We start from the raw sequence: 14,740 nt of genomic DNA, 5'->3' as shown, positions 1-14,740 counted from the left end.
GCAACTAGTAGGGTAGCAGGCATGCTCATGGAAGGAGAACATGTTTGGGGGTAGAGAAGATGAGTTTCTTTTGAGGTACATACCAGACATGCACATGCAGATCCTCACTGACTGCAAAACCATCCTGAACTTTGATTTTGAAGTTACAAATAAATTTTAGTGAGTAGGTGAGTTTGCAAATATGGAATCCTCGAATAATGAGGGTTGGCTATATATAAATGATTGTTGAAGTCACGAGTAAGTGACATTGCCTAGGGGAAGTGAGAATAGAAGAAGGCCTGGCCATCATTCAAAAATCCACAAATGACAAATGCTGTAGAGGCTGTGGAGAAAAGGGAACCCTCCTACACTGTTGGTGGGAATGCAGTTTGGTCCAGCCACTGTGGAAAACAGTATGGAGATTCCTCAAAAGACTAGGAATAGACTTACCATATAGCCCAGGAATCCCACTCCTGGGCTTGTATCCAAAAGGAATCCTACTTCAGGATGACACCTGCACCCCAATGTTCATAGCAATGTTCATAGCAGCATTATTTACAATAGCCAAGACATGGAAACAGCCTAAGTGTCCATCAACAGATGATTGGATAAAGAAAAAGTGGTATATTTATACAATGGAATACTACTGAGCCATAAAAACCGACAGTATAATGCCATTTGCAGCAACATGGATGCTCCTGGAGAATTTCATTCTAAGTGAAGTAAGCCAGAAAGAGAAAGAAAAATACCATATGAGGTGCCTCATATGTGGAATCTAAAAAAAAAAACCAAACAAACAAAGCATAAATACAAAACAGAAATAGACTCACAGACATAGAATACAAACTTGTGGTTGTCAAGGGGGCGGGGGGTGGGAAGAGATAGACTGGGATTTCAAAATTGTAGAATAGATAAACAAGATTATAGTGTATAGCACAGGGAAATATATACAAGATCTTATGGTAGCCCACAGAGAGAAAAAAATGTGACAATGAATATATATATGTTCATGTACAAATGAAAAATTGTGCTCTACACTGGAATTTGACACAACATTGTAAAATGATTATAAATCAGTAAAAAATGTTAAAAAAAAAAAAAACTTTCCATAGGTCAGACAAATGGCCTCCATCAGGCTGAAAAATAAAATCAAGACTTGTACATTAAAAAAAAAAAAAATAGAAGAAGGCCTGGGACAAACCTAGAAGCAACAGGCAGTAAAATAGATATCTTCAAAGGAAAATAAGAATGAAGCCAGAGAGAAGGGAAGCCAGGAGAATGTGGTCTCAGAAGCCAAGGTTTCAAGAAAGGAGAAAGTGGTCAGATGCTATAAAGAGATCAAGTAAGAAATCCAACTTCATTAGATTAAATATTTGAAAATCTTGGTGACTTACAGTGGAGTCATGAGGATGTAGTCTAGATTTAGGAGTGAATGGATACAAAATAAGGAGAGAGCAAGTCTAGAGATTACCAATTCAAGAAGTTTGTCAGACAAGTTTGTGTGAGGTTGGGGAGGGGTGGGAGGGGGAAGCGTTTCAAGAGGTACAAGGAAACTTCTGGTGGTAATGGCTGTCTGTTACACTGATGGTGATGATGGTTTCTCTGGTTAGGGTACTTAGCAAATTGTATACTTTAAACATGTATAGTTTATTTTATGTCAGTTATACCTCAAGAAGGCAGTTAAATTTTGTTTTTAATGAAAAAGTTTGTCTTCAAAAGTGAGCAGAAAGGCAGAGTAACAAAGAGGGTGTGATGCCGAGAAACTGTGTGTGTGTGTGTTTTAAGTTTTATTAGATATAATTTACATACCATGAAATATACTCATTTAAATTTTGTAAATCACTGGTGGTTTGCTTTTATGTTGAATTTTGTTTTTAAGATGGGAGAGACTTAAGATAGTTACAGGTCTTTACAAAGAGGCATGTAAAGAGTGGATTCGTTTTGTGGTTGTTTTCTTTTCTTTCCCATTATGATTTATCACAAGATACTGAATGTAGTTCCCTGTGCTATACAGTAGGACCTTGTTGCTTATCGTATTTTATATAGAGTGATTCGATCTGCTAATTCCAAACTCCTAACTCTTCTCTCTGACACTGCTTTCCCCTTTGATAACCGTAAGTTTGTTTTCTGTGTCTGTGAGTCTGTTTCTATTTTGTAAATAAGTTCATTTGTATCATTTTTTAGGTTCCACATATAAGTGATATCAAATTGTATTTGTCTTCCTCTGACTTATTTCACTTAATATGATCATCTGTAGGTCCATCCATGTTGCTGCAAATGGCATTATTGCTTTTTTATGGCTGAGTAATAGTGTATATCTATACTACATCTTCTTTGGAGAGTAGGTTAGTTTTAGACTGAAGGAAGGATGCTGCTTTTATTTTAACAGTCACAAAGGTAGAAAACAGGGTATATGCACTTAAATTTATAGTGTTGGTGGATTGAGATGGATGGAGTTCTATTCTAAAGACGTGTTTTCTCAAGGAAATGGGAAGTGAAGACATCTGTAGAAGAGTGAGGAGAAAGGTTATGGAATTAGATTTTGAAGACAATGGCATAACTACTCTAGAGAATGGACAATATAGAATATGCAGTTACTAAACATTGTAAAATGATTATAAATCAATAAAAATGTTTTAAAAAAAGAATATTCAGTTACTAGAAATAGAAATGCAGTTACTAGACATTAATCAAATGAAACTACAACTGGTTTGAGCTCTGCCTTGTATAAATATATTAGTGCTTATGTGAGTATAATAACTTATTAGAGTAGTGATTAATTAGAGTAAAGTAGCTTTCAGAGCTTTACTTGCAATTCCATTTGCTAGTATAACAGATATAATTTTTAATGGAGAAAATTTTAATGTTAAAAGTGAAATGTTCCCTATAAAAACTTCATCTGGTGGTTCTCAAAGTGAGGTTCCCAAAATTTTTCATGGGATCCTGAAGTAGTTTCTTTTCCAACTATATATCTGTGTGAAGCCAGGTTTTCTTCATATACTTAACCAAAATGACATATTGCAACACATTAAATGTAAATACAAATATGAGAATTCAGTTTTCTTCTATTAAGCCAGATACTAAAGAGATTTGCAAAAATGTGAAACAGTACCACTGTGTGTGTGTGTGTGTGTGTGTGTGTGTGTAATTTTCTGAGGTGGAATATATAGTTAATTTTATTAAAAATATTATTTATGTTAACATGTAATTGGGTTTATTATTTTAAAACTAAATATATTTTTTTAATTTTAAGTTATATTTTCCTTTAACAGAGGCACTGGGGATTGAACCCAGGACCTCATACACACCAAGCGTGTGCCCTATCGCTGAGCTGTCTCCCTCAAATTAAATATTTTTAAAGTTCTTATTTTTAATTTCTATTATAGTAATTATCAGTGGATAGAATTGACCCAAAAATTTTTTGGCATCTTCAGTGTAATGGGTCCTGAGACCAAATAATTTGAGAACTATTGATTTAAATAGTATGTTTCATCAACTAAAGTGATATAGTAAGAATCTACCTGTAATTGCCTATTAACATTGTATTTTAAGAAGCTTGTATTAATTTTGGCTGTTAAATAAATTTGTGGAATCCAAAACAGTTCATCAATCCTCTTTTTTTTTTTTTTAACTTTTTTTAGGGGGAGATAATTAGGTTTATTTATTTATTTTAATGGAGGTTCTGGGGTCATTGAACCCATGACCTCATGCATGCTAGGCATGCACTCTACCACTGAGCTATACCCTCTCCCTGATCCTCTAACTTGTAATTAAAATCTTAATTCTCTGATTATGTAGAATATAAAGAATGCAAAAATGGGCCTTCTGTTACGTAGATTCTGAAGGTTATGTTATCTTCAAATTTGGAAGGATAGAGATTAAGGGGCTGGATACAGAATTTATACTTATTAGTATAAATTGGTCTAATTATTTTAATTACTATTTTGTCAGTAAATATTCACTGTTAAATGAGATGGAGGGACTTTCTTATCCCTTTGGTTTAGGTTTATAAACCTAAACCAGGAATTGTGCTGGTATTATAAACAGAAGAGACCAAATGGAGAGCTGAGCATATGAATGCTAGACTTGAATGTTTTTACCTTCTAGACCAACGTTTTGCTGTATTAAGTGGTCTACCAGTGGTTTAGGGGCCCAATCCTTTTCAAGATAAGAACTGCTATTGTGCTAGAAGTTATAACGTAATATTTTAATAACAGGCCTTTCTTATTGTGTATAACCATATAGTCATGGCACAAAATATAGAGCTCTTACTATTTCAGTATTTCTAAGAGGCTAGTTGTGGCTTACTTAACCTATTACACTTAATAATCTGTGATTTCAGAAGATTTTGGTGCAAAATGTTAGGCCAAACTAAAAGCTGCTAAATATAATGTATTAGGAAAAAATGCACACATGCAGAAAGTAAAAAGTAAAATGGGAAAATAATCACAGATGTTATATCAAGGGAATACTATTAAGCCTTTAATGAAGAGATAAAAGTCATGCTTTATCTGTTCATCAAAGCCTTTCAGTTCATTTGATAAGCTTACCAATTCTTTTTATATATATAAATATCATTCTAAAACTTGACAGAGCATCAAAGAAGGAAACTACAGACTAAATTTATAGATATAACACAGAACTCTTGATAAAATATTAATAAGCCAAATCTAACAATCCAATTAAAGAATAATTTATACCCTCACTCATTATTATCAAAAGATAAAGGGAATGAATATGTTTTATATCAGAATGGGACAGGTCTTTACAAGCATATACACAGAGACTTCCCACTACTTTCCATTGGCTAAGATTGAATCAAATCAAATTCATAGTCGTAAGAAAAATCCAGGAAGCAGTTATTTAGTGTTTTCAGTCTGGAAACCGGTTCTTCTGGCAGAGAAACCAGTTGAAAGAATAGCTGTCATGTAGGCAACTAGCAGTGCCAGCCCCAGTCACTGTATCATACCTAATCTTACGTATCTTTCCTCTTGATCTTTCTGTCCCTTTTCCTACTGCCACTGCTTTAATCAGGTCCTCATCTTTATTTTCTCCCTTAGAGTACTATAAAAACTCTTGACTGTTTTTCTTGCTTTCTTCCTTGGAAGGAATAGACCTTCCAGATTATTATTTTAGTGCTGTAATAGTGATCTTCCTAAATTGCAAATACAGTTATGTCACTTACCTGCTTCCTGTCCTTCAGTGACTCTGTAATAAAGTTTTAGAGAGACACCTAGACTTCTCTAAAAGTATACGCTTTTAGCCAAACTACCTGAGTTTGAGTTTGCTCTGTGCCAATTAATAGCTTAGCCTCTCTGTGCCTCCATTTTTCATCTATAAAATGAGGACTAGTACTAAAACTAGTATAAGTGTTATGAAAATTGAATTAGTACAGTACGTGAGAAAGCACAACACTGTCATGTAGTGAGTGCATCATAAATGTTTTACTGCTGCTGCTCTTGTTATTGGTTAGATGCCAACTGAATACTGGAGTTTTTAATCTGCATTTCTTATTTCTTAGGTTATTTTCCCTTAATTGATTTTTTGACACTGCAAGTTAAATATCTTCTCTTAAATAGGAACCAGAGCTTTTACAATATAGATGTTTGATGCCTGAGGAATTACTTAAGCATTGGTCACCAACCTCTCCTACCTTTAAAAATTCTGTTTATCCCAAGAGATTTTCTGCTGCTTATAATTTTATTGCCTGAGTGTAACAGTCTTCTGCATGCACAATAATGTTTTATTTCAAAGCTGCCTCCTGCTATAAAACTTAAGTTAATGTCCAGCTGTGTGTAGTAATAATGAAATAAATCAACTAAAGTGACATTTAGTTGAACAGATACATTGTTCTCACAGCTAAGGTTGCTAGCATGCTGGCAATGACAACTATGCCATAATTTGCTCTTTCTGAAACATTAAAAATTTGGGAAAATGTGTCCTTGGATCAGAGCAATGAGATATTTCATACCAGTTTGTAACATAAATTGTGAAATGTTTTATGGTTTATTCTTCCCAAGCATTTTAGTTACTCATGATTTGCTGTATATTTTGCAAAGAAGTTTCAACTCTGTTCAGTGACTCTTAAGAATTTATTTTCTTTGTGACGTAAGATGCAGTTAAGAGTTCTGTTACGTGATATTGTTAGGGAATCCTTGATAATACCTGATTATTTGAACCCAGGACTTGAACTCCAGTTGTCTAGATCTAGAGGGTTGTGTTTTTAAGCACTATATTATAATTGTATAACATAATATGTTAATGAAAAATTACTTCACTAAAACAGTGTTGAATATAATTTAAACTTAAATTTTTTTTCATTAAAGTGATATATGCTTGTGGCTAAAAAATGACACCTTCCCTACCCCTAGTCCCACTCCACAGTGACATTTTTAACTGTTTTAATTTCTGCTTCCCATTGGTAATATTTTAATTTCTTTAGACAATATGGTTTTACTGTCTGTTCTTCGTTTCCCCGTGTTTATTATCCATTCCCCACTAGAAAGCAGAGAAAGGATGATTTATCCCACACATCCTGCCCTTCCTTCTTCTTTGTCCCTTCTCCACTCAGACTTTTGGGATTAGATTATTTTTAGTTTTTTTCCCTTGGTTTCCTATACTTGTAAAGTTTCTATTCTATTAATTTTAGATGGTACCCCTTGACTCCCCACTGCCATGTAAGGTAAAAATACTAAAACCCTTTATTACCTTCAACTTAAATCAGCCTATTCTCTTAAGACTTAAATCAGCCATAGTTTCCTTTTATTTTTAACATTGTATAGGTCAGTAACACTTACATTCTGTCCTACAACCATAAATTGTCTCCCTTTCTTTGTCTTGAGTTGATTATAAATGTTTTCATTGTTATGACTCTTATTAATGTAGCAATAAGTAATGTGTTACATTTTCTTCTTTATGAGTCCATAATTCATTGATATATTCAAAAGATACTCACTGAGTGCCGGCTGTGTATCAGGCAATATTCTAGGCACTGGGAACACAGGGAACAAAACAGACAAAATTCCTGCACAGTGTGTACATTCTAGTGGGAGTTAACAATGAACAATTAAATATATACAGAGTACCTGCTATATAAAAAGGGAAGTAGGGGTTAGGGAAGAGGGTGAGATTTAAATTAGTATGGTCAGGGAAACCCCCGCTGAAAAATGTGACTTTTGAGCAAAGACCCAAAGAAAGTAAGAAAGCAAGCATTCAGGTTCCTGAGGAAGCAGATTGTAGACAGAGGGGGCTGCAACTGCAGAGGCTGTGGGGCAGGAGAATACCTGGTGTGTTGGAGGCACAACAGGGAGGCCAGTGTTTTCAGAGCAGATGGCACAAGTAGAGATGAGATCCGGTAATTAGCAGGGTGACCGGTTATGCATGTAGCTTAGTACTTTCCAATACTGTCAGACCTATCAGCTGCATTTTTATTACAGATATTTTATACTCCTTATACCTTACTAAATAAAATGTATACATAGTGTAACCTGCTTATGCTTACATAATTAAATATACAAAGAAGAAACAAAAGAAATTTTTAGTAAAATGAACATAACTATACTAAAAGACCTAACGTAGTACATCTTTACATAGAATGAGATAGCTGCAAATACAGACTGATATAATATATCGGTAACTCGTATAGCACAAATGGATTGCAAATGGTGATAGTGTCTTCTGGAATGGTAAACAACTTGTGGTAAAAATTCTTACCAGATTACAGTCTTCCCATTGATTGACACAGCAATTGCATTTGTGCAAAAAAATACTGTGTGTATGTGAAATGGAGTTAGGATCTAATCTAAAATAATTCCAAGTAGGTTTTTTAATCTATTACAAGTGAATGTCCAGTAGGGAATTGAAATGTCATACAAGAAGCAGGCTGTCTGTTGTCTGTGGCCCATTGCTCACTACCTACCAGTAATTTTCCCAGTCATTACCAAAAATGCCCCCATACATTTCCTAAACCTCCCTTTGAAAAACTACTAGTGTAGGGCCTTGTAGACTACTTTAAGGACTTTAACTTTTATTTAGAGTAAAATGGGAAGCCAATGGAGAGTCTTGAGCAGAGGAATGACTTTGTATGACTTATATTTTAAAAGGTTCTTTGAGTCTTGTACTGAGAATCGATTGTAGAAGAGCAAGTATGAAAGCAGAGAGAGCAGTATAGAGACCACTGCAAAAATCCAGGCAAAAGATGATGGTGGCTAACGTCAGGGTGGTAGTAGTGGGAGTGGTGACAAGGCCTCAGATTCTGGATGTATTTTATAGATAGAGATGATAGCATTTATTGATGGATTAGATTTATGAAGTATCACGAGAGAAAGAGAAATCAAGAATGGTGCAAAAGTTTTGATCCTGAGCAATTGAAAGAGTAGAGTTGCCATATGTTGTTTTGGGGAAGACTGTTGGTAGAAGAGTAAATTTGTGAATGGAGGTTATCATCAGACATTCAGTTTTGCATCTGTTATAAATGATATATTTTTAAAAATTTCATTTTCTGCTTATTGCTAATATAGAAATACAGTTGACTTTTAAAAATTGAAATATGATTGACATATAACATTATATTAGTTTCAGGTGTACAAAACAATGATTAGATATTTGTATATATTGCAAAATGATAACAGTTGACTTTCGTATCTGGTGACCTTGCCAGTAAACTCACTTATTAATTCTAGTAATTTACTTGTACGTTCTTTTGGATTTTCTATGAATGCAATTATATGTACTGTGAATAATTATAGTTGTATTTCTTACACTCCACTCCTTATACTTTTAATTTCTTTTTGTTCCCTCATTGCAGTTGTCAGAGTCTGGTGTACAGTACTGAGTAGAACTGGTGATACCAAAACTCCTTGCCTCATTCCTGATCCTGTCACAGTTTATCAAAGATTAAATAAGTCCCCTTCTATTCTTGGTTAAGAAATAATTTTAAAATTATAAATGGAAACTAATTTTTATCAAAAGCTTTTTTTGCACATATTGAAATGATTATATGGTTTTTATCTTTAATTCTGTTAGGTGGTAAATTACACTTACTAGATTTTTTTTTTTTGACTGGTCAGCCAGCCTTTCATTCTTGGAATAAATTCAACTTGATCCATATCTATCATGATCAAATTGAGTTTGAGTATATCGCTTGGATGACGTTTGCTAATATTTTGTTCAGAAATCTGACATCTATATTTCTGAGACAGATTGGTCTGTTAGTTTCCTTTGTTATAATGCCTTTGCCAGGTTTTGTATTAACATAATAGAGGCTGAATTACAGTTTTGGCAAGGCTCTGTCTCCCTCTGGTTTACTTCCACTCCTAGGGCATACTTCTCCAGGTGTTCCATCTGAGAGGCTGTAGTATTCACTGGAACCTATCTTTGAGTAGATCCTGAACTCTCATTCTTCACCCCTCAGCAAATTGAAAATGCTAAAACTCATTCTGTTTAACATGTTCCTCTGTTTCGTGTAGTTCTTGTGGATTAGTAGTTTTAGAGAGTTGATCAGATTTAGTTTTGATTTTTCTTTTTTTCCAGGAATACTTCATTGGTGGTGTGGACTATTATCATAAAGCACATAATAGCTGATTATCTGTCTTTTTGTGGTGACAGGACTCATTGATGATCATTGACTGTGATTATTAAATCATTAAGGGTTGTAAAATGATGATACTCCAATTCTGTCATCCCTTCATTTATCAGCTATAAGATTTCTATAAAGCAGAATTCCCCATATTTACTGTTTGGCTAGCAGTAGTATAGTTTAATTAGGAAAGGCAGGGTAATTTCATTTATGAAAAAAATATTACGCTGTTAGGAAGATCAGGCCACACTTCAACCACAGGCAGTATGACCAAAATGGATGACTCCCCCATTTGATTGACCCTCTTTTTTAAAAAGAACACCGTTAAGTTAATGTATGTAAGCGTAATAAACTATAGGTCATTATTTAAAGAGGAGGGTTGCAGAGGTAATGTTGAGATAGTTGAATGATGATAGCTCTGCCTGGAACTCAAAAAATCAGAGTTCTATTCCTGGCTCTGTTAATTTACTTAGTTATATGACCTTATCTAAGTCAGTTAACTTTTTTGACATCTGGTGTCACATTTGGAAAGTGAAGTTTTTTAATCTCTCTAAGTTCTTGTAAATTTTAAACTTATGTGACTTGATTTAATATATATGCTTAGTTTAGATCGTTTGTTCAAATGTAACTATACTACAGATTTGTACTTAAAGGTTGTTCATTTTAGTTTCATTTAACTACTCATTTTTGATTAAAGACCCCAAACAAGTTTGATGTCATGTTCTGCACATCTGTGTCCTATATTTTCTGTATAACATAGGCTATGTATGTATGATAATATGCCTTATAGCTTCTTATAAATTAATGATTATTATGTCACTTTTTGTTAATGTTGGGAACTGCTGACTGTACAGTCTGTCACATCAGAGCTCTGTATTTCTTCTCTATGGATAACAGTACCAAAGCAGGGGGAGAATGTACTTTTTAAATAATTCTTTTCAAGAAAAGGAAAAATGACTTAATTCATCCAAGAATGAAATTCCACATACTAGTTTTTCTAAACTACAGTTTTGTGAATAAAAGTCCCTTACTCAGAGGGAATTTGGAAAAGCTATACGGACAAAGGAAGTCCCAGTGTCAAATATTTTGGCCATTAAAGCATAAATCAGCTGCAACTCTTCAGTGAGATAGTGTCTCAGAGAAGAAAAGAGACCTCTTCAGTAATGTTTTTTTTCAGTTGGAATGTTTTTCTCATAGTCTAGGAAGACACAAGGCTGATTTCCATCTCCATATTTCTAAAATAGATTATGCAACTAAGAGTCCATATATGAGATATTTTTGTTCTCTTCTTCCTCCCAAGTCTTCCCTCCTTTTTTTCCTTGGCTTAAATACCCATATGTGACCAGTTGCATCAATCAAGATGACAGAATAAAATCCTTTGGAACACTCTGAAACCTGTATTAATTTCTTAATACCTAAAGGCAACTCAGAGATCATAAATCCCTACTTTTTCATTGTATTATTAATATAAAGTGGAAAGAGATTAAATAATTTGGAGATAGTATTAGAAATGAACCTTAACAAAGAAAAAGAAAGAAAACATGGATATATGATACTAGAGATAAGAAAGAGGGGAGACCCAATCGCAGACTCAAGTATATGAATACTGTGTCATTTATGCTGATAAATTTAAATATTTAGATTAAGGATGTTCTAGGAAAATATACACTATTAAAATTAGCTAAAGAAGAAGCATTAAAGTTAAATAGGCCACTAATCATGAGGGAAATAGTTTTGGGGTTTTAACATCTTTCTCTATCTCCCCCAAAAGACTGAGTATAAATGGTTTCACAGGTCAATTCTTTCACAACCCTGAAGAATAACTGTTATGCTAACTAACTATATCAGAGCACATAGGAGAAAAAAAGAGGAGTTTCCAAAAAATTTTAATGACATCAACAAAATCCTGATACAACTGCCTAACAAAAATAGCACAAAAACAAAAGATCACAGATCAACTCCACTTAAGATGAAAAAGTAGGCAGAAAAAAAAAAAAAAGAGAGAGATCTAAAAGTATACTAAAGACCGAAGTAGGATTTAACTCAAGAGCTCACAAACGATTTAGTAACAGGAAATTTGATATAGGTCATCACATTGATGGGCCTAAGAGGAAAAAGACTTTATCATTGCAATGCAGGCAAAGTTGAAGGACTTACACTTCCTGATTTCAAGACTTAGTACAAAGCTATAGTAATGAAAACATTGTAGTACTGGCATAAGGACAGATGTATGGAATAATGGAATAGAATTGAGAGTGCAGAAATGAACCTAAACATCTATGGCCAATTGACTTCTGACGAGAGTACAAGACCATTCAGTGGGGAAAGAACAGTCTCTTCAGCAAATGGTGATGAAACAATTGGATATCCAAAAATTAGCTGGACCCTACCTCATACCACATACAAAAATTAATTCAAAATGGATCAGCAACCTGAATATAAGACTAAAACCCATAAATTCCTTAGAAGAAAGCATAGGGGTAAACCTTCATGACCAGCTTAAGTATTATGGCACCAAAAAGCATGAGCAAGAAAAAAGAAAAACTAGATAAATTGGACTTCATTAAAGTTAAAAAAATTTGTGCATTAAAGGGTGTTACCAAGGAAGTGAAAAGACAACTACAGACTGGGAGAAAATATTTGGAAATCAAATGTCTGGTAAAAGTCTAGTATCCAGAATATAGAAAAGAACCTGATTTTAAAATGGGTAAAGGGCTTGAACCAAAGATGATATACAGATGGCCAACAAGCACATGAAAGTATATTCAACACCATTAGTCATTAAGGAAATACATACCAAAACCACAATAAAGTAACTCATTATACCCATTTGGATGTCTCTGCTTAAAAAAATAGAAAACAAAAAGGAAAACAAGTGTTGATGAGGATGTGGAAGAAACTAGAACCCTCTTACATTGCAAGTGAGAGCACAGAATGGTTTAGCTTCTGTGGGAAGTGTTTTAGCAGCTCCTCAAAAAGCTAAACATAGAGTTACCATATGGCTCAGCAATTCCACTGCTAGCTGTATACCGAAAGAATAAAAAACAGGTACTTCAGTAAATACAAGTACACTCATATCTGTGACATCACATTAATAACACTAGCTAGAAGATGGAAACAGCCCAAATGCTCCTCAATGGAAAAATGGAAAAACAAACTATGGAAATACTTATTACTCAGTTATAAAAAGCAATAAAGTACCCATACATACTACAGTGTGGTGACCTCAGAAACAGTATGCTAAATGAAATACTTGTGTGAGACACAAAAGGTCACATATTGTATGATTCCATTTATGTGAAATATCCAGAATAAATTAATCCATAAAGACAGAATTTAGGTTATTGGTTGTTAGGGGCTGTGAGGAGGGGCAATGGGAAGCAAATGCTTAGTGTACAATTTTCCTTTTGGTGTAAAGAAAATGTCTTGGGGCTAGATAAAGGTGGTGATTGTACAACATTGTGAATGTATTAAATACCACTGAATTATTCACTTTAAAATGGTTAATTCTATGAGATGTGGATTACATCTCAATTTTTAAAAAGCGTTTAAAATGTTATTCAATTCTGATAAATCTTCTTAGCAAAATAAAACTAGCTCTAATACATTCTTGAAATGATTGAAAAACTATCCCAGCTCCATGCATAATAGTAAAACAGGTACATTAAATTCAGAAGGAAGATCAGATTGCTCTTAAACACCATTATTATTCAACACTGATTTAGAAATGGTAATAAGTACCTTAGAGTGAGAAAATAAATAAAAACTATAAATGTAGTAAATCTGGATAATGTTTTTGTCTTGTTTGTTTCTGCAGAGGATGTCTATCTGCCCAGGAGAATCAACCAAAAAAAAATGTTTTATATGATAGGAAATTCTAGTATTTTGGCTACTTATAAGACAGGCCGAAATCAATAAATAGAAAAACCAGTCAGTTTAGTTGGAAAATATTATAGGTCTTCTGATTCTGGCAGAATGTGGATTAAGGTAACATAGAAATACTCCCAACACAAATATCTAGATATGCTGACTCTGTTTTCAAACAAACAGACTTTTTTTCTCTTAAATCGTAGCTGAGCTTTCAATAAAGACAGCTCTCTTCAATTACCAGAAATTAAGGGGAAATTTGAGAGCAAGGCAAAAATCATGCTAGCTGATGGAGCAGTCTAAGAGGGAAAGGGTTTGTGAGCTAGAGCTTTTGTTTTTAACATTCATTCTGAAAGCCCTGAACTCATAAAAAGTAAAGAATTAGAACTGAGAGTGCAGCATGGAACCAGAACCTTCAGTGCTCTTTACAATCAACGAAATAGAGAACTAGAAAGAAAAGCAAAATCCAAAACAAAACAAAAAACAAAAAAAGCTTGCCTCTACTCACTTCAGAGAGAAAAGGAATCTCCCAGGAAAAATTAAAACAGTGGGTTTGGACTTCATATGCTATAACCTGCATAGTGTAAGAATCTTCGAATTAGTGTACGGTAGGCCTTAGGCTACTAATACACCTGGGGAACTTTTTAGAAGCAAATGTAAAAATCACTCCACAATCCAAAATGCATGAATTCCCCCAGAAAAATTGAGCTTCACTGAAGATGAATTTATAATTTTTAAAAAGTTATAAATTGTATGTGGAAATGATCAGCAGAAACAAAAGATTCTACAATAAATGTCAACAAGAGGATTAGCACTCTAAGAAGTTGAAATAGTAGACTGTAAAGGAGACTGTAAAATGTGTATATATAAAACTATTAGAGACATAAAAAAAGGAATTCAACCATAAGGAAAAAAGTTTTCAAAGGAATGGACAGATTTCACAAAGAGTCAAGTCTAAGCTTCTAAAAATGAAAAATATCGTTAGTGAAATTGAACTTAGTAGATAGATTAAATAGTGGATTAGACCTAGCTGAAAAGGCAATTGGTAAACTGGAAAATAAATTTGATAAAGTTACCCAGAAGGCAGCACAAGGTTCTGAAGAGAAAATATGAAAAAGAGGTGAAGAAACATGGATGAACACATTAAAAAGTCCAGTAGCACTAGCAGACCTAATGGGAGTTCCAGGTTTAGACTGGAGGATGAATTAATTCAAACTACTATTTGAATCCTCAGATTGAAGAAGCAAATAAGATAAATAAAAATTAGTCTGATACATCTATGTCCAGTTGAATTTTGACAAGGATGCAGAGTCCACT

At 33.8% G+C, this 14,740-nt stretch overlaps 1 protein-coding gene across 18 annotated transcripts in view; it reads left to right on the top strand.

Moving 5' to 3' along the window:
- Positions 1-14,740, top strand: part of NUMB (NUMB endocytic adaptor protein) — a 156,348-nt gene that overhangs the window by 104,167 nt on the left and 37,441 nt on the right. The window lies entirely within an intron of this gene.

The sequence above is a fragment of the Vicugna pacos genome, chromosome 6 (genome assembly GCF_048564905.1).
Source record: "Vicugna pacos chromosome 6, VicPac4, whole genome shotgun sequence".
Classification (NCBI taxonomy): Eukaryota; Metazoa; Chordata; class Mammalia; order Artiodactyla; family Camelidae; genus Vicugna; species Vicugna pacos.
The sequence above is the reverse complement of the archived record's forward strand: the minus strand, read 5'-3'. Positions and strand labels throughout refer to the sequence as shown.